The 22,598-nt window shown below is 37.5% G+C and overlaps 1 protein-coding gene across 1 annotated transcript in view; it reads right to left on the bottom strand.

Annotated features, from left to right (window-relative positions):
• Positions 1-22,598, bottom strand: part of mid1ip1l (MID1 interacting protein 1, like) — a 183,181-nt gene that overhangs the window by 116,738 nt on the left and 43,845 nt on the right. The window lies entirely within an intron of this gene.

Here is a 22,598-nt window from a genome sequence, read left to right on the forward strand (position 1 = left end):
ATAAACAGAACATTTGGCCATATTGTGTTCAAAATGTCACTTTAATAAGTCACACTTAATTTCTTGTTTATAGAATTGTTATATAAAAGCAATATCACACTTGAAATCATGCGGTAATTCTAAATATCAGCATGGCTGTGATTTCTTATGGCCGAATCACAGCTGCTGTGCCGATATTCAGTATAAACACACTCTTGCTTGTGCAATATTGCTTAATTATAAAAATTATGGATTAAATGCAATCATGATTGGTTTTTTTATTTATTATTCTCAAAGTTTGCTGTAATTAGATTAATAAACTGCTATTTATATATGTAACTATGTGTTTTGTTCTGTTAATTATTTGGTTGCAAACAATAATGATGGGGAAATGTACAGTACAGTAATACCATTTTCATTTAAAAAGCCATGTAATTTATGCATGAATTCTAATGGTCAATATTACAAATAAAATATTTACAAATTTATTACAAATTGTGATTTTTTTTGTTGTTGTTAAATGCATTTCTCATCTTTATTGTTCATTATTGCTATTGTTCATAAAAGTAGACACTTTGATATAGTGGTTGCAACTTATGAGAATATTGAGGAGTGAAGGAAGGTGAGCAGCACAATTTCATTCACAGTGAAACATGTGAACTGTGGTTATCAAGCAGGAATAACAGCTTCCTCTTTGACCTTCATGCGCAGTGAGTGTGCAACAAGAGGAAATCGTCCTCTTACATTCACCCAGAGGGGCTATACCGCTCCCAGCACTCCCAGGTGGTCCATTGTGTACAAAGAACTCCTTTTATAGCTTGCATGGGAAAACAAAGAAGGGTGTTGATTTTATGTTCCAATGCTTGTACTGCACACAGCAATGATACCAGCACAACTCTCTTTTCATGATTGAACTAACTTGCTGGAATACATGTCATGCAACTAGATGGTCATGTGGTTGAACATCATGTGGTTGAACATCCATATATCATGTCACTGCCATCAAAGCTATGCCTCTTAATAACCTCCACAAGTGTCTGAAAAATCTCCACATTTAAAGCTTTCAGCTCATAGCAAGATATTTACCTGTGCACTTCTGATGGACAGGTGGGGATGCCATTTCCTGCAAGTGTTACAAATAACTTCACCCCGTCAGTCATTATATTTCTATTTCTATATGTTTTAAAATGTTGGTTGGAGATGCATGGATGCAAAACATCATATTTTATTTGGAAGATTACTTTTCGATCTAATGCAAGTTCTAGCTTTTTTTACTTTTTACTTTTATCATTATCAGAGTGCTACCAAGATGAAAGAGGGTGAGCACAGTAGTAATCACATGACTCTTGCTTATACCTGATAGTTGGTCTGATCTGTTACACCTTACCAGAGTTTTCCACCATCCTCGTTCTCTGCTATACAAAAGTACCGGCTATATAAGGGCTGTGTAAATTGATACTTGAAATGCACATGAAAATACAAATCATTAGTCATTAGTTATACTGGCAGTTTGCCAAAAATATATTTGATATGTGACCCAAAACGAAGTGCTGATGTCTCTATAATTACCAAAGGTGCTATATCACACCCATGAGATAAAGTTTGGACATGCGCTGTCACTGGCTGGATGTGTGTTCTATCTGTGCAGTGTTTACAGGGCACACCTGGCAACAATTTCATTCATAGAATTCTGTTACTGAAAGTCTGAAGCTAAACCATGAGGAAGAGACCATCCATGTTTTAATCCCAGATAGCAGCACACACACACACACACACACACACACACACACACACACACACACACACACACACACACACACACACACACACACACACACACACACACACACACACACACACTTCCAGCCGTTAAGGGAACCTGAGCCGAAACTCAACTCCAAGAGTACCATTTTACAACACTGTCGTCAGGTTTAAATTACAGATTATACTCAACAGTAGCAAAAAATGTATGACCACAAAGCAATATTATGCCAACCTATTCTCAATTAGCAAATGAGGTCATTGCAACATAATTGAGATGCAAATTACACACAAAGTGCTAACATGTACTAACATATGTGTGCCAAGTTTAGTTTTGTAAATAGAATTTTATCTGGATTTATGATTGAGTGCTGTTTTTCAGTAAGTGAAAAGCATGTTAAATTGGGTTGAGGTCAGGTGATTGACCCGGCCATTTAAGAACATTCCATTTCTTTGCTTTAAGAAGCTCTTGGGTTGGTTTTGTGGTATGTTTTGGGTCATTATCCATCTGTACTGTGAAGCACCGTCCTATCAGTTTTGCAGCATTTGACTGAATCTGAACAGAAAGTATAGCTCTATACACTTCAGAATTCATCCTGTTACTTCTATCAGCAGTCACAGAATCCGTAAACATCAGTGACCCAGTTCCATTAGCAGCCATACATGCCCATGCCAGAACACTTCCTCCACCATGTTTGACAGATGATGTGGTATGCTTTGGATCATGAGCCCATCCTTTCCTTCTACATACTTTTCTCTACCCATCATTCTGGTACAAGTTAATCTAAGAAAGGTTTCTAGCAAATTCTAATCTGGCCTTTCTTCTTATTGAGTGTTACCTGTGGTTTGCATCTTGAGGTATTTAACGTTCATGAAGGTGTTTGTTGATTGTAGCCTTATCAGTCAATTGAGGCTGTGAAAATGGAGGGACTATGTAACAAATGGGTGTAATTCCTAACAGTTAATGCAATACTTTTGTTAAACTCCTTGAATTAAAGCTAATAGTCTACACTTCAACCACATCTTGATTGCTTCATGTTAAATCCACTGTGGTGGTGTACCAAGGCAAAATTACAAAAATTGTGTCACTGTCCCAGTACTTATGGACCTGACTGTATATATGTTGCTTTAAAGGTACAGCATTTCTGATCCACCATACATTCACATGAGCCTACATTCCACAGCTTTGCCCATGTTTCTAGCAGTTAATCTCAATCAAGTCATCAGCAGTGGATGTACTGTACCTTTACATTTACATTACCTGCTATAAGCAGAAATGTTTGACATCTGTAACCAAGCAAATTTTGTATAACAGATGATTTTTATCAGGGTGCATCAACATTTCTTCATAGAATTGCATTGGCTTACGAGCAATTCTCACCCTGCTACTGTGCCAGGGTTGTTGATATCTATTGTTTCCTATATCTATTGGTGTGGGACAGTAAAGCAAGATAAGTGTTCAATCCTGTCTAATGACTTGTTTGCTTGAAATGCTCTAGATGCGGATGGAGGGTAACAACAAGATCTCTGAAGTGATAGAAAGTCACATAATGGCTTATGTTTCAGTAATAAGACACAAAAACTTCACTTTCTACAGCAGATTGAAAAATATCAGAGTGTATTCCCATATTTCAGTCGCCTATAATGTAATATGGAATTGTGATAATAATATACATTACACCACTAGCTTTTTATTTTATGAAAAACACTGTTGTTGCAGTTCACTGGAATGTAACAAAATCGCTGTAATCATTTATCTATTATTTGTGGTTTTAAATGTCCTTCAAAATAAGCACTTAAGCCAGATGCAAAATATCAAATTTGCAAACATAAATTAGGAGAATGCATCATTGCTCCACTCATCATTTGGAAATCTATAGGGATTGGCATCTTTAATTATTTATGTTGTTGTTGTTTTTATATCTTTCTTGTCTCCTTATAAGGTTTGTCTATATATAGTTCTCTAGGTTTAGAACTCTCCCTCATCATGCCATGCACAGTTAAAAAAATTATTATTATTATTTTTTTTTACACACAAACAAAACCTAAAAATATACACTGTTTACTTCCAATATTTAAACATAGCAGATACTGTAATGTTAACGAGGGTTCTGAATCGACAACATGGCAGACCAATCCCGCAATACAATGTGACATAGATTCCCATGCCCTACATTCCCTATAGTCACAGCGAGCGCTAACCTGCTAATGGTGGCTAAAAGACAAGCTCTTGTTGGTTTGCTCTTTAACCGAGTACTCAGTAAATGTGAGTCATATCTATGTACACAATAAGGTTTTTATTCTCAGAACACTTAATACTTCTCTAATGCTTGTGTGTATAGCTTTAGGCTCAGGAGTTCACCCTTCATATGTAACACCATCCCTCATCACTGTTCAGCCACCCTTACTGTTCAGCTGAGCGTTGATTGCAACACCTAGTCACTTTCCATGTGTGTGTTTTGTTTCATGGCACTGCAATGTAGCTGTGCTTGCTTGGTGCTCTACATCAGAGTTTCTCAAACTTTTGCTCACTGCGACCCACTGAGATTTTTTGAATGGCAGTCATCCTTGACCCAACTGTCAGGTACAAATTTTTTTTATGAAAGTGAGATATAATAGGTCTCGCTTTCGTAAAAAAAAAAAAAAAAAAAAATCAAAATCAAAACACATTTTGGATGCTTGCTTTGAAGGTAACATTCAAGTTTGGATGGCTTCATTGACTCGTTGGCCCAAACCTCATCACACTCGAGACAGTTTGGTTTTTCACCCACGGTAACAGTAAAGCCGTACTTAAAAAACAACAACATGAATATGGTCCGGGTTGTACGCATACTGCTGCCTTCAAAGTAGAAGGAGTTTCTGAATGGACTACATACTTTCGTTTTAAAAAAGGATGCATTTTTTAAGACATTGAATTGTGTTCCTTGGCACATGGAGCTAGTGCATAAGTAAGAGCAAAACTACGTTAAGAGACCTTGATTGAGGTCTATGATTGGACAGCTAATAAATCATGTCAGCCTTTTGCTTATGGCCGTTTATGTAAACCCGGACATATTAACAGGATTCGTGATACAGGTCACTGTTGCCCTAAACATATACAAATATACAGTTCTAATTGGTAATTTGTACTCAAGACAGAAAAGATCTCGCGATCCAGCAGACAATGATCCTCGACCCAATGGTGGAGAAACACTGCTCTACATGATGCAACAGTAGAGTGTTCATGGTATGTATAGTGAAGTGGCGCCAGGGCCAGACCTATGCACAGACTAACCTGGGCGGTAAGTCCAGGGCCCCAGGTGAAAGGGGGTCCCCAAATTTATCAAAATTATTAATAAATATTTAGGAATTCAGTCCAGCAATCAAAATATTATCAAATAACATTCAGTTCCAACACTTCATTAAATGAGTTGTTTTAATTTGTTCAGTTAGACATGAGTTAATTGGTTTAAGATTTGACACTGAGAGGGAATGCAGGTGGGGTCACACTGGCTTGTGATAGTAGCTAGCTAATATCCCCGCTCAATCATATCCATAATCTTCTTAGTACAACTCCTATATTTACGGTTCTTACACTGCATTCATAATAGCTGCTGAAGATAAACGTCAGTGATGTTCATCAGATATATAAGAATATTAGCAAAGCCCCGTCTAGCAAGCTGGAGAAAGGCTTCAAAGAGTATGTTTATCTTAAATACACAACTATGAAAGTAAGATAATAACTATTAGCAGAAAAGAACACACAAGATAATGATTGTCCACACAATTCACTGCAAAGTAGTTGAATCTGGATACTGCCCATGATATTGGTTTCTTGAAACATACGTTTAATTATTCTTAATAATTGTCTTAATAATCATTCCTAAAATGTACTTCCTTTGACAATTTATCATGTCATTCTGTCTTTTTTAACCACAATAACACATCTGATATAAAGGTAAATATTGCTAATACATGTTAGTCATATTATCAGAATTTAATAGTGCTAGTATATATTTACTTTAAAAAAAACAACAAGTAATTGGTACAATGTTTCTTGTTAGGTGTTTATTATTATTCAGTGCCTTTCCTCTCCCATACACTGGGCCATGGTGGTTGAAGACTGTAACCATTCCACTAAAAGAGGAATGGCTTTGCACTTTTTGTTGCTCTTTTCCTACCCTCTGTGGTTTTGTGTTCAACCAGCTTATCTGGTGTGAAATCTCTGCCACAGACTGCCGTACACTTTGAAATAGTGAAATGGTCACAACGTATGTTTACTAACCATCGTCTCCTGAGATGAACTGGACGCTATAGAAGCTTAAATACTTGTTACATTTTACAAGTGCTTTGCAGAGAGTGACACAGCAGTGATCAGAATATTTCTTTATTTGTTGCTGAAAATGTTCTTATATGGGACTCTCATTTTGATGTGACATTACACCTTCATAATGCCACATCAAAATGAGAGTCCCATATAAGAACAGTTGTCCTTACAAGTCACTGTCTCACTGTACTAACTAAAGTAAACAATGCTAGTGAAAACACAAGAGCTGCACTGTTTCAAAACACAAATGCATTATAACTCTGAATGCATGTTGGATAGCACAAAATATATAATATATATAGTGCCCTCCACTAATATTGGCACCCTTGGTAAATATGAGCAAAGAAGGCTATGAAAAATTGTCTTTATTGTGTAACCTTTTGATCTTTTGTTAAAAAAAAAAAAAAAAAAAAAAACCTCACAAAAATACACTGTCATGGATATCAAACAATTGCAAACAAAACACAGGTTTATCAAATAAATCTTTATTAGTGGAGGTGCCAATATTAGTGGAGGGCATTGTAAATATATAGGAAATACAATACTGTTGACATAACTTCTAAATGTTATGGACTTGACTTTGTATTTTATTTTAGGGATTTCATTTGGAGTAGCTTTATTTAAGCTTTTGTTCAATAAGATAAGATAAGATGTACCTTTATTGATCCCCCATGGGGGAAATTCAACTGACCCAACAGCACAAGTAGGAGAAGTAACAAAGAAAATAAATTCTATAAATACCTATTCAATAGAAATAAGTGAAATGATAGAAATAATAGAAACAAAATAGATATGTGTGTATGTATATATGCTAGAGAATATGCTATTTGTATATGTACATGTGCAATATCCTTGGCAATTATATACATGTGCAAAATCTGTGGAATGAGAATTAACTGTTATATGTGTGTAGAGTCTGATGGCTGATGGCACAAAAGAGCCCTCAGACATTTTGAGGCATGTGGCTTGATCAATCTGTGGCTGAACGTGCAACTGAGCCGCCTCAGCTCAGCTTATAGACGATGAGAAGGCTTGTTCATAATAGCTTTCAGCTTCCCTCTCATTCTCTTCTCAGTCACTGCCTCCACACTGTCCAGTTCCATCCCTACCACAGAGCTGGCCTTCCTCACCCAACTTGCTCAGTTTATAACCACAAGTCCCAATGCCACCACAGCAAAGAAAATAACACTGGCCACCACAGACTGGTAAAACAGCCGTAGAAGCCTAGCGCACACATTAAAGGACCTGAGCCTCTTCAGAAAGGACATCGGCCATGTTGCTCTCTGACAACAATTGCAGTACAGCAACAACAGCAGACAATAAGCATTAGCAACAAGCTAGCCATTGGACAATAAATAGAATTAGCAACAAGCTAACATTAGTGATAACTCTATTCTGTGATTACCTTCTCAAAACAGCAACTAGTATGGTCAGTGTTTTAGATTTAACCAAGTTCTGACTCTGTATATTAACTGATCTAAAGTCAATACTGCTATAAAATAATGTATAAGTAGAGAAGAGGGATTTTACTATGCACACAGTGTGCTCGGCCATGTTAATTTGACGCCACTCCATAAATAGGGAAGGAACTGGAACTTGATAAGATTACCCCCAAGGTGATGAGCTGAAATTTCAAGTTGAGGGGACATTTACTGTGACTTTTGCAAATTTGCATCAAATGCAGCATATGTTTAAGGCCCCAACAATGGTTGATGCTCAAGTCCACCTGAGTGGCAATGTCCATCAGAAGGACAGTTTCTAGTAAAACAATGCTGATATGAATACAGCTACAGCTTTAGGAAAATGCAGCTGACCGTTTTTATTTTAATGCCATTCATTGTCTTTATTTTATTTTTTTTGGAAAGGTCAAATAAAAAAAATAATGATATTAAGAAATCTTTGCAAACATAATAAGCTGCTTGTAACCTTAAATCTTGCCCCCTTAGCTAACTGCTCAATTATTATTTTTACTTGCCACTCACATATCTAAATTTAGGCTATCATCTAGTACTGTGCAAGTGTCATGTTGTTGTGTGTAATAAAGTTTTTGCTCTTCACTTCTCTCATACCGAAGTGATCACAGTACTCAGATTGCTGTATATTTAAATACTCTTTGAATGTGTATTGAATTACAAAAATATATATATAGAGAGATGTGACCTTAACATAGTAACTTACTACTTGAATTTCTCCTGCAATGTTCACATTTCTTTTATTCTCATTAAAAACGAGAAGTATAAACTGCATTGTACCAAAGAGAAATATATATTGTGATGTACCAAAAACTGTAATACTGGGTTGTGGTTACAATATTGTAAGCTTTATATACTGTTCTACTATACTGTTTATATGGAAAGCACATCTGCCATCTTGTATCATTCACACATCTTGGACAAGTGATAGACATCACCAGTGGGACAAAAGAAAAGCTGAAGTTTCTGGGTGTCAGCTCCAATAGGCAGTCCATTTCTCAGGATCTGCAACATCATGCTTATGCATGTCCTGGTGAAAGTGCCACAGTGATGACAGGTGAAAATGGAGGCCCTTCCAGGCAAGCACAGGACATCCCCCCCCATGGGATAGAAATGGAAAACAAGCATTAGGAGCCACCTGCACACTATAACAAAATAAATAAATAAATAAATAAATAAATAAATAAATAAATAAGAACATTACAGAAAAGCACACACAACTGACAAAAAAGGAGCAATTTAAAAAAATATATTATGTGACAAGAGACACCACTTAATGTTCCCAAATGTGCCACACCCTTGGGAACTGCTTCAATTACTGTTCCACATCTGTAGAAGAAAACAAGGGTGGAGTGATTGCAGAGAGCAATCTTAACAAGAAGAAAATGCATTTAGTGACAGCGTCCTTCAGAAACGATTTTCCTCTTAGACACTGAGGTGTGTCATTGATTGACAGAGCCATTCGTAGAAACTGCACTGAGCACCTAATAAAGCATTAACAGTTGTGATGCCTTGTGATGGCATTAAAAGATGTCTTTCCAAACTTAATAGTCTGCAAAAATGTAGCCTCTAATGCAAAGTCAGTCTTTAGTTTTAAATACCAAAGGCCTAATGTTTACATTTGAATGTAAACATTCAATGCGATCATGTGATCATGTGATCATGTGCATTCAGTGTTATTGGAATCAGTGAAAACACACACACACACACACACACACACACACACACACACACACACACACACACACACACACACATACACACACACACACACACACACACACACACACACACACACACACATTTACACACTCACTGTCCACTTTATTAGGAACACTGCTGATCTCCTGAGATTTTCACACACACACAACAATCTCTAGAGTTTACACAGAATGGTGAGAAAAACAAAAAACATTGAGTGAGCGACTGTTCTGTGAATGGAAACGCCTTGTTAATAAGAGAGGTCAGAGGAAAATTGCCAGATTGGTTTGAGCTGCCAGGAAGTCTATAGTAACTCAAATAAACACTGTTTATAACATGGTAAGCAGAAAAGCATCTCAGCATGCACATTAAACCTTGAGGTAGATGGGCTACAACAGCAGAAGACCACATTGGGTTCCACTCCTGTCAGCCAAGAACAGGAATCTGAGGTGATCATGGGCACAGGCTCACTGAAACTGGATAGTTGAAGATTAGAAAACAAATCACCTGGTATTTTGTCTTCAACTGTCCAGTTTGGATGAGTCTGTGCCCATGATAGCCTCAAATTCTTCGCTTCCTGTTCTTCACTCACAGGAGTGAAGCCTGATGTGGTCTTTTGTTGTTGTAGCCAATCAACCTCAAGGTTTGATGTACTCTGCATACTGAGATTCTTTTTTGCTCACCACAGTTGTAAAGAGTGATTATTTGAATTACCATAGACTTCCTATCCGCTTAGACCAGTCTAGTAAACAATGTGCTTCATCCTGCAGACCCTCCATACACTATGTTCTTTGTTTTTCGCACCATTCTGTGTAAACTCTAGAGACCATTGTGTGTGAAATTCCCAGTGGATCAGCAGTTTTTGAAATACTCAGACTAGCCCATATGGCACCAACAACTACAGTTAAATTCACAGAGATCACAATGTTTCTTCATTCTGGTGTTTGATGTGAACATTAACTGAAGCTCTTCACCTGTACCTGCATGATTTTATGCATTACGCTGCTGCCACATGACTGGCTGATTAGATAACTGCATGAGTGTACAGGTGTTCCTAATAAAGAGGACAGTGAGTGTATATATGTAGAATATGTAGAAATGCAAATAACATAAATATTTACTTAAATAACTTAAATATTTACATCTTCAACAGTATCATGGCAGACGTTATGATGGAGATTGTTTGGCTGCTACCAGTGCTTAAGTGCACACAATCGTGGTGTTTAAACTTTTCCCCTTTGATATTTGATCTTGTCATCATTCACATTTCACAGAGAAAAAGTTTATAAACATTAATAAAAACTCCCACAAAAGCACACATGGATATTATTACACCAAAAATATCGTCACATGGTATGGATAATTCAGTAGGGGGCAGTATCACATCACATCAGAAATGACTATTACAACTGCACTTGTTTCACTTGTTATAGTCACATATTTGCCACTCATATATATGTATATACACACACACACAATTAAATCTATGTGATCATTTGAAATGCCTTAATGTGAAATACTCAACCTACTGGTAATAATCTATTCAGTAATCAGTTTTTTTTATTATTGTGGTCCGTAATTGATGTAAATTGTTTGGTAGGTCTATGCATATTGACATGGCATTATGTATGATTATAACCGCATTCTATTTAGCAATAATGATAAGTTTATGACGACCAGCATATAGTTGCTGCTTATGCGTCTGAATGCATGCATGCGCACACACACACACACACACACACACACACACACACACACACACACACACACACACACCAACACTATCCTGGTGGAAAAGCATGAGTGACCTGTCATGCAGATGGGGTCAGATGACGGATGACATGTGGGCGGTTCAGTCGCTTGGGAAAAAGACCCAGGGGCTGACTTTGGGCGATGCAGAGGCCAAGAATAACATCTTTAAATAAAACAGCACGGAAAGAGTCCCTGTATCCCATCATGAATCCACTCATAATGAAGCTGAGAAGTAAGGATTGGCCATGGTTCAGGGACAAGCACTGTAAAAATTTAAGTTAACACTACAAACAAAGCACATTGTTCTGTAATGGCATTGTAAAATGGGGAAACCCACAGCCGTGCTAGGTTTCTGCAAAATTGGAAACAAATGGTGGTTAAAAATTTATTTTATTATTTTTTTCAAGAAAAAAAAGAAAATGTTCTCTGTTCTGAAATGATGTGCTAACCACATTTGTCATGGGAACTTCAGCAGTTTAGAAATGCTTTTTATGACAATTATGGAAATTGACAAGCACTTATATTCCTCTGCTCCTCTTTAATTCAGTCCAAATGCACTGCTCTCTTTAGGTGTGTCTGTCAGAAAGCTCAGGCTGAAATTCGACATGGAAATCTGTTTACTGTTCACTTTTGCATCAGGTAGGTTCATGACAATTTAGAGGTGCTGTGTGTGGATTAGTGTAGGAAGTTTCAGCGAACTTGTAAACTTCTTAACTGTAAAACACATTTGGATTCATTCTGATAACATTAACATTCCTTTAGCAATAATATCTAGTTTATAAGTCTTGTTATTTGTGCCTTCTCATAAGGTTTTGCTGCTTTGAGACAATATCTATTGTAAAAAGCGCTATACAAATAAAATAGAATTGAATTATAAGGATATTGTAAAAATAAGAACTTGTCATAAATAATAACCTTTTTGAATATATATAAACAAACAACAACAAAAAAACCCCATTAAGGCTCATTTTAGTGGCATTCAGCAAAGAGAGGGTTAAATTCTAAGCCAGTTTTCAACATCGTCCTGTCATGTCTACTGCATTCTGAGCATGAAAGCATCTGCTCTTTTATAGCCAGATTCAATTAGCAATTTAGCTGAATAAAAAAATTAAGAGAAAACATCTGGAGTCGTTACTGGTTAATGTGATAAATTGAGGGAAGAGCAAGATAGGGAAATATGTCAGTGTGGGATTTTCAAGGACATGGACCCTGAGAGATCACATAATACATGTTAAGTGTGTTCCTCTGATAAATAAGGAAGGACTGAATATTCAGTATGAGATAATCTAAACTTCAAGAATATACATCATGACTTTGAAAAAGTATCAACTCGCACTCAAATGAACACACACAAACACACACACACACACACACACACACACACACACACACACACACACACACACACACACACACACACACACACACACACACACACACACAAACACAAAGCCATCCATTAAATATATGGTGTAACCTTATGAAAGCTTAGCTGAAGGTCTCTGAAGGGCACAAAAAAAAAAGTATAATGAAAACATGGAAATTATAGTGGATGTGACAGATGAGTGGGTGAGTTTCTTTCCTCACACCCTCAGACACTCTAAAAGTAAAACAAAACAAAAAAATTTTAAATTAATGTAGGCTTGAGAATAATGATTGCGGATCCAGATGTGGAGAGCCACTGCCGAGAGAGCGTATAATAGGGTATAAGAGTGTATTGTAACATTCCCTATATTACTAAACACTAAACATTTTAGATAAAGTACTGTGACATGGCCACCTGAAGGTTTGCCTGAGGTATCATAAAACCATAAAAATAGACCTACATTGTTGTGGGAGTAACCGGAGTGTTCTGTACCAGAAAAACAGGCCTGCTAGTTGCACTGATTCCTGACTGGGGCTTTAAAATTCTGGCAGAAATTCTAGGCAAAATTATGTGAATGATGTCATCTGAATCACGAAGATTTTATATAAACAGCAGAGATTTATTGAATATCAGGATGGTCAGCTCCCACAGTTAGAGAAGCAGGGTTCACTGAGTAACTTTATTGAAGCTCTGGTTCCAGGCTGCAATTAGAAATGTTGTCAACATGGAAAATATTTTTAAAGCAAATATGAGAGACGGGGGGATACTTTACATTAGGACTGCAATTTGTTTCCTTGATATTAGTGAGCACCTATAACATCATGCCCAAATAAAGGTCAAAATTCATATGCTGAAAGCTTAAAACTGAAAGAGAAGTTATCTGATATTCAGGACCTTTTTATCTGAAACACAGAGAGATCTGAAATCATTATCATACGTTATGTTCTCTATGATTTTGAATGCTTTATGGAGATCATATGGAAAACTGACAAGGGTTGCAAACCAGTCCTATACCTTTACTATGCAAACCACACATTTTAGTAATTTTAATAGATAGTTTTAATAATAATAATAATAAGATTAAAAAAACAGGCTTTGTTGCTCAGAGTCAGTTTGCCCCTGTAACTGCAGCCAAGACACCGTGGATAGCTGAAGTTCTCTGAACTGATCTCCATTAAACAACAATTCCATCTAATCCAGAGAGAAAAGTCATCATAATAAATGTGTCAGGAAGCCTGCTACATCTACTCCACACAAATCAGCTCTCCCCATTGCCTCCCTCTTGCTCCAACCTTTTCTCTCACTTCTTCCCTTCATCCTTCTTCATTTCCCGTGAAAACTTATGAAAATGCTCCGAGATGATTAACACAGACTTAATGACTTGCAAAAACAAGCCAGCTTGTGAATTTCCTCCATTCGCATTCGCCCCATCTCCCCCTCCCACCATACACAACCGAGGGAACAATATCCCCCTGCCTGGCTCTCATAAGGATTCATTACCCTGCGCTGAGGTTTCCAGGCCAGGTGAGGGAAACGTTATTTCCCCTGTGCTGGCTCTCACATTGGCAGGGCCATTACTCTTAACACTCCTGCGCTGGGGCTAATGGGGCAACTTTACTGACAGAAAGCAGAGGAGAGAGAGGGGGAGTATGGAGGAGGAGGCATGCATGGGGGCTGAGATGATATGGTAATTAGAGAAGGACAAGATTTGGGATTTGGGAATGGATGGAAAAAGTAGAAGCAGTGAAAATTGGTCAGTAAATCTGTGGCAGTTGTTATTCAGTGTTGGGTTTAAACTGTTATAAAATTAACACAAATCCTAGGAGAATGCTCTCCTTTGGAGTTAGTTGAATTATATACAGTATGGTTTGTAAATTATTGGACAGTGACATAATTTTTTTTGTTGTTTTAGGTCTGCACATTATATTTGAAACAAAACAATATATGGTTAATCTAATATAGATGTAAATATCCTCAAATTAAAGCTGGATTTCTGCACTGTAACCTCATAGCCCTTGTTTGATTTCAAAACCCTTGCAATTAAGTACAGAAGCAAAACAACAAAAACTTGTTTGTTACTCTAAAGTTACTTATTATCCACTCTTTGTATGAATCTATTTGTTGTATTTACTTATTATCCATACAGTTAATAATCTGAACTGAACTTGTATGGAAATAAAGGCAAGTAAATGTACACATTTTGCAACACATTCCTCAGCTTGTTTCTAGAACTAGAGCAGCTCTGTCATGTGAGATGCCATGCTAATATATAAGTCTCAGAATTTATATAGGTGGGGACCAAATTTCTCCACAAGGATAGGAATATCTGAGAGGTTTGACTTTGTGGGGACATTTATTTTGTCCAAGTGCAGCTTTTGTTAAAAAAAAAAAAAAACAAGTTAAAAGCCCCAATTTCCTTTTACTCACTGAGGTTAAGGCTAGGGTTGGATTTAGTTGTAGGTATAGAATTAATTAGCTGCATTAATAATGAAGTCAGTGGAAGGTCCACACAAGGATGGTGATGATCATGTTTGTGTGTGTGTTTCATAGTAATTGTGACAGGTCTAGACATACAGTAATTACAAACTCTCAAATGTACTGCATTTTTCAATGCACAAAACTCCTAGAATGTTGCGTACTGTACTACATGTAGAATAGAAATTGACCAGACTGTACACAAATAGAAACTACCAAATAAATTCGTAAATCAATAAAAGGAAAAAACTTTACTTGATGATTTGTGTCATCAATGCTACTGTCAGCCTTTTAGTTTTGTTTGTTTTCTAAGGTTGTTCACAGGCCTAAAAATAATGCTTTATTCGCTGTAAAATTGTTGCATCTAAAATAAGAAAACATCTGATTCACAATGATTTTTATGAGTTTGCAATCATTATAGAAATTAACCACCATTTTGGGATATGCTCACGTGTCATTATCTGATTAAACAAAGTGACTTTGAGGTTTTAATTGGCCTACAGTATGTTAGTGTTAGATTATGTTGAAATTTTTTTTATGAAGATGAATCTTTTGCGCGGTAAAGCATGGGCAGGGTCATGTTTTTAAGTGCAAGTCGCAGGTCTCATAGAGCTGGTGTGTATGTAAATGTTGGTTAAAATGGAAATATATTTGTTTCATGGGATGCATAACTTAAAACACTTCAGTAATACTTTCTGTATGAACTGGGTGAATTGGACTGAGAGAGCAGCACTGTCACCATAGGCAGAGGTGGGTAGAGTAGCCAAACATTTTACTCAAGTACATTAAAACTACTTCTAAAAATAATTACTCAGTTAATTATAAGTAACAGTAAAAGTAATAATGTTAATAATAACTTTAGTAAGAGTAATAGAGTAGCCAATGAGAAGACTACGCAAGTAGCAAGTTACGGATTGGATCGGATTAAAATGAAGGGAAAATCCTGAATCTAAGACTACATGGAGAGCTTTAAGTCACACCTCTCCTTGGAAGTCTGCCTGTTCTGTTTATATGATATAATATCCCAGTCCTGTGATAGATACAATAACACAGAAACTGTCATTTTCAACACAAAATCTCACACACACCACAAAAAACAAATATTTTCCCAACCGGTGACTGTCTTTATTTTCACAACATGTTAACACCACAAATTTGTCAGCATCTGCATTTAAACATCATACAACAAAATGTTTTTGTGGGTGTTCACTAATGTATCAGCACTTTAGGACATAGTTTTGTAATGGCTAACATCTTCCAATAAATTTGGCAAGGTCGTTAGTATTCTTGTTAGACATTGCATTGACTCTATTAATTATATGATGTTCCATTTGTAATAACTCATGAATTGTTCTATTCATGTTTAGTAGCCCCCAAAACGGTTATTTCTTAAAGGATTTAATGCAGGGAATCACTGACATTGTAAGTGAAAAAGTACATTTCATGACCGGACATCAAACAGAGTGAATGTGGATATCATACCAAAAACTCTGAGATATAGAACCGTCACATGATGAGTGACACGAATGCTTCCTAATTTGAAAGATGGGTATTGATGATTTCTGACAAACATAGTTTGAAAATTATAACAAGTATGCATACAAAACCAGTGTAAAAATTATGCAACTGATTATGCAATTTAAAATATTTTTGTGTAACTGGTATAGAACTGCAACAAGGCCATTCACCACAATTCCTCAGCTCAGTATTAATTTGCAATTTTGCTTTCTATTGTAAGGCACCTGTTTTCTTGAGAGACAAACAGGCCTGCTCAACACCATTGTAGAAAAGCATTTTAGTCTCCTGGTACACAATGTCATCATCTCCCACAATGCACTGCTTTACCCTGTGCCCTTGACTTTCCTCAGTCCAGAGACTGAGCCAATCAGTTGCCTCCTCCTGGGACAAAACCTCATTAACTGCTCACAGAACGATATTCTCTGTTTAATTGCCCCTCTTAACAGACCCAAGGAGCATGGAGGAGTGGCAGCTGTACACCCGCATAACACACACACACACACACACACACACACACACACACACACACACACACACACACACACACACACACACACACACACACACACACACACACACACACACACACATAGAAAATCTCCAGCTTTCAAACTCATACAAATATGACACACACAAAATACTTCCCAGCATATCAAAATATTGACAGTGTCTCTCATTTTCCCCAGCATTATTTTCCTGACACCATCTCATTCCACCCACACACATGCCTCTAGCACATGCATCATACAGTATACACTGCATCTCTTGGCCTGAGGCTTTGTGCTGACTCTGACTCTGTTCTCCCCCTCTGTGAGAAAATGGAAAGTACTGAATTGCCGTGGTGGTGTTGGTAGGTGGGAAGTTGTATATTCACTTGGGAGTGGACTAAAGCACCTGCTAACCTTGACCTTCCCGTGGTTAGCAAGAGACGCTGTCTGACAAATGTACCACGCTCAAGGACAAGCTCTACACTGAAACATGTTAACAAAGTAACAAACTTAAAGCTCCCATCCACAATAGAAGAAACAGCACAACAATTTTCAGAGGAACCTCCGTTATGTAATATATTGTAATAAATGAACCTATAACCTACAGCAAGGGTTCTCAAAGTTTGCAGCAAAGGACCCCTTTATCTATATATAATCATATACTGACTTCCTCAGTAGAAATTTATTTGATGAACATCCTGAATGTTATGAACATCCAAATTTACTTTATGAACTATTAAAATATTGAGATACACATTATTAAATATTTTGGCTGTTTATTGAAGCCATACATTTGTATTCCTGATTCGAGTGAAAGAGGTTGTTTTGAAGATTCATATGCATGTTTTTATTAACAACACACAGTCCAATATCCAAAACACTATCCAATAAGTAAAATGGTAGCGCCAACTGTCAAAACACAATCAGCCAGAGGGCTAATCCAAAGCGTAGTCAGGTACCTTTTTTGGTGAAGTCTGTTATGAGAGATGGGTCTAAGATTTTCTTTAACAGTGACCCAGGAGCATTCCTTGGACCATATGACTCCCAAGGTAAAACACAAGCTATAATCCCATCACTTTAAGTTGAGTAAACTTCAAATAAGATCAGGCCAGTGAAAAAGTCTGTGTGAGACCAGGAGTAGTGAGAAATAGGTAATGACTCTTCCTCTGCCAGGTTCTGAATAGTGCACACACAATGCATGATTGGACATATCACATTACATCTTGGTTGAGAGACAGCCACCAGAATTTATTACACATGAAGGTGATGGTTCATTTGTATACCTGGATGTCATAAGCTGAGTGATTTTTGGACCCACTGAAATGTTGATTTATCATGGACTGAGGAACAGAATGTTTGTTTGGTGGACAAGGGGTACAGGTTCCTCTCTTTGTACCCTAGTAATATTTTCCATAATTTCCCAATGAGTGGGTGCAAGAAGATACAAGCAGATGGAATGATTGTTTGGTCGCTTCATGTTTCATTGGCCTTGAGGTTATCTTTGCAAAAAAAGGTTTATTGAATTCACCATTCTAATAAGACTACTTTTATTGCTTAATAGTTCTGGATTCCCTACGTTGTCATTTTGTTCATCTGGGTTAAGCTTTCTAGAATAAAAGGGACTTGTATGTAGTATAGGGGGATTACCATGGCCCCATTGCCACTCTCTGAGGTGCCTACCTCTATAAAAAAAAATATGGTAGTGAGGGGACAGTTTGAAAATGGTAGCATTAATGAATTATAACTCATCCTTGATGGGTTTTATAGTGCCTCAGAAGTACAGAAGCAGCTTCATTCAGTTTACGACTTATAGCTTTACAATTTAAGAGTGCCATGAGGGGTGCAGTTTCTGACCCAAAAGACTGGGTGAAATGATTATAGAAAACAGAAACTCAGAAATCATTGAATTTTTATATTTTGGGGCTAGGTACTGCTTTAACTTTGACAGGTCTGTCTTTAGCACCTGACTATCAAGGATGTAACCAATGAAAGGGACTGAAGATTTAAGAAATTAACTTCTTCCTAAAATTGATTTTTGTAGTTTGTTGTATAGTTGATTTTCATGATTGAAATAAACCAGAAGGGGGTGGGGGTAGGTGTAAATGTGAATGCTGTCTATATAGACTATGAAAATTCAGTTTAAATGCTCATGGAGGACCTTTTTCACAAAGCCTTGGAATACAGAAGGAGCACTGATCAGACCATAAGACATAATATTCATAGTGACCTGAAGCTTGTATTCCATGTGCAGGTCCATAGCCTTGTCGTTATTGAGATTTTCAGTAACGACAAGGCTATGGACCTGCACATGGAATACAAGCTTCAGGTCACTATGAATATATGGTATAATATGGTATGGGGATTTGTTCATTTCTGGGCTCTCAGTTGCTCTCATATGGCATGGAAGGGTAAGCATACATTGTGACAATGAGGGCTCCAACTTGCTCGATGAGATAGAGGGATTGTGAAAGGGCAGCCAGGGAATGCCTAGAATGATGAGACTATGATGGGATTTGGTGATTAAGAAGGTAATGAACTCCGTATTGAGATTTATGTTACTACTTTTCCATTCTCCAAGTGTTCAGCATCTATAGCATGGATAGCAAGGGGTCATTTCACAGGTGCATGTTGTTTGGCTATGTCTTCATTCATGAAGTCACCTGTGTAATGGCCTTCGTCCAGTCTCAAATGCTTCGAAGTGTTGTGGGCAGGTGAACTTGTGGGTATTTTGTATGTACTTCCACAACATGAGTATTGTATACAGGTGCACTTCAAAAAATTAGAATATCATGCAAAAGTTCATTTTTTTCCGTAATTTAATTCAAAAAGTGGAACTTTCATATATTCTAGATTCATTACACATAAAGTGAAATATTTCAAGCCTTTTTTGTTTTAATCTTGATGATTATGGCTTACAGCTCATGGAAACAAAAAATCCAGGATCTCAAAATATTAGAATAAAGAATTTATAATACAGAAATGTCGACCTTCTGAAATACTTGGTCAGGGCTCCAATACTCCAAGGCTCATTTTGGAGGAATTACTCCATCAGTGCAGCGTGGCATGGAGGCAATCAGCCTGTGGCACTGCTGAGGTGTTATGGAAGCCCGGGTTGCTTTGATAGTAGCCTTCAGCTCGTCTGTATTGTTGGGTCTGGTGGCTCTCATAGATTCTCTATGGCAGAGGTGCCCAAACTAGGGCCCGTGGGCCAAAGCCATATATGAGAAGAGGGAAAGTGTTGAAAAAGAATGAATTAAACTGGGAGAATATGGCAGGTATTACAACTGATGGAGTCTTGGCAATGGTAGGGAGGAAATCTGGCCTTGATACCTTGGTGTCTCAAAGTCAGTGAATGTGGGAGGAAAGTGGTAAAGTACTACTGTATTTTACATCAAGTACAGCTATGTGCCAAATCCATCAGGCTTGTGGATGTGATATGTGACTTTGTGTTGTTTGCTCAACCCTTCACCATCAGTGTGGACACAGTCAGTGATGATCTTCAGATAGAACTAATTGAGCTTCAGTGTGATTAAGAACTCAAACACAAGTTCAGGTCCCTTCCCTTGACAGACTTCAACAAACATGTCCCACCAAACAGGTACCTAAAGATGTGCAAACAGGCACAAGTGATGCTGTCTCTATTTGGCATACCTACCTCTGTGAGCAGAGGTAACCATGGCAACTTTAAATATTAATATAATACAGTTTGGTATAATGCAACGTTTACTTTTGGCAAACGGCCCTCAATAAAGTTTGGTTTTTGGCCCTTCACAGGAAAAAGTTTGGGCACCTCTGCTCTATGGGGTTCAGGTCAGGTGAGTTGGCTGGCCAATCAAGCACAGTAATATCACGGTCAGCAAACCAGTTACTAGAAGTTTTGGCACTGTGGGCAGGTGTCAAGTCCTGCTGGAAAAGGAAATCAGCATCTCCATAAAGCTTGTCAGCAGATGGAAGCATGAAGCACTCTAAAATCTCCTGGTAGACGCTGCATCGACTCTCGACTTGAGAAAACACAGTGGACCAACACCAGCAGATAACATGGCACCCCAAATCATCACTGACTCTGGAAACGTCACACTGGACTTCAAGCAGCTTGGATACTGTGTCTATCCACTCTTCCTCCAGACTCTGGAACCTTGATTTGTGGTTGTTTGTACTGAACCAGACTGAGAGATGAAAGGCTCAGGAAACCTTTGCAGGTGTTTTGAGTTAATTAGTTGATTAGAGCTATTCTCAGGTTGACATTTTTGTATTATAAATTCTTTATTCTAATATTTTGAGATACTGGATTTTTGATTTCCATGAGCTGTAAGCCCTAATCAAGATTAAAACAAAACAAAAGGCTTGAAATATTTCACTTTATGTGTAATGAATCTAGAATATATGAAAGTTCCACTTTTTGAATTTAATTTGAATTACAAAGGTAAAATAAACAGAATGAATAGTTTAGTGAAAATTTGTGAAATTATTATGAACACCATATTCTTTGAAAACTGGAAAATAATGGGATTCTGAACAACAAACAAACAGATTGGTAAAATGCACATTTGGTTCTCTCAGTATGGGGTGATTCTCTTCTCCATCCACTTAATCTTAGATTCTCAATTCGTCTCCACTTTTTTATGGTTTATCAGTTTGTTAATCCATCAAGCCAGCAGAATGAATTCATTTAGGTACATTTGCACATTCCTGCATGCCAGTTTTATTTGTAGGCTCTTATTCAAACCTTGATACAAAGCAGTTCTTAGGGCAGATTTGTTTGTGGCAAGTGTGTGAACACTGCGGGAATACTAAGTTTTCTCTTTTTCAAGAGATATGACTCTTTTTTGTGTCTCTTCCTGAAACAGGTTGATTAAACACTTCATAGAATGCCTGATCTACTGGGTATGTTAAAAGGCTATGGACCCATTGAATGTTCTTCCAGTAAGTAGTAATATTACTGGAGTTATTTCGTTGATGTCCCAGGAGTAGAGTAAGGATGAGCTAACATGTGTCGAGCATTGCATGAGGAACCCTTGAATTTACCCAAGGACCTATTGTAGGGCACTGAATGAAGTACAATACAAGATGTTTATATTATATTGTATTTCATCATTCGTACCCAAAAGGTAAGGTTGGTTATTGCCCTTGCTGTAATCCCTGATGGCCCATTCTAGTATGTCCATGTGTACACTCACATGCTTGTACATAGCAACATCATCCCATTAAAATGGAGACAAGATTAAGAGTGGTCCTCTTCTTGCTGAAGCTCACCATCAGCCACATTTTCTTTGCCACATTAATCTGCAGATGGTTTTCTTCACACCATGCCACAAAGTGGTCAGGAAAGATTCTATACTCCTCTTCTTGTCCTTCCTCCACACCCCAAATGATAACAGAATCATCTGCAGGTTTTACCAAGTTGTAAATAATGTCACAGTAAAGGGTTAACAGGGTGGGAGAAAGGACCTTCCTCAGAGAAGCCCCCTGTATTGCTCACTACCCATTCAAACACACACGTCCACAGTCTCACACTGTGGTCTTCTATTAAAGTAGTGTGTCCCATGAGACAATAGTAGCACACCTGCACTACTTACCCAGTTTCCTTCCTAGCAGTTGTGGCTGGGTAGTGTTAAAGCACTGGGAAATTTGAAAATCATCCTTCACAGCACTGCCAGTCCTATTCCTATTCCTCTTTGGTATCGGGACTTCGCACTGTACCTTTCATAATATAGGGATTTAATCTACATCGTGTGTGGGATGTGTGGGACTGTGTGGCTGTGAGCAGATATGTGGCAACC

The sequence above is a fragment of the Ictalurus punctatus genome, chromosome 8 (assembly GCF_001660625.3).
Source record: "Ictalurus punctatus breed USDA103 chromosome 8, Coco_2.0, whole genome shotgun sequence".
Lineage (NCBI taxonomy): Eukaryota > Metazoa > Chordata > Actinopteri > Siluriformes > Ictaluridae > Ictalurus > Ictalurus punctatus.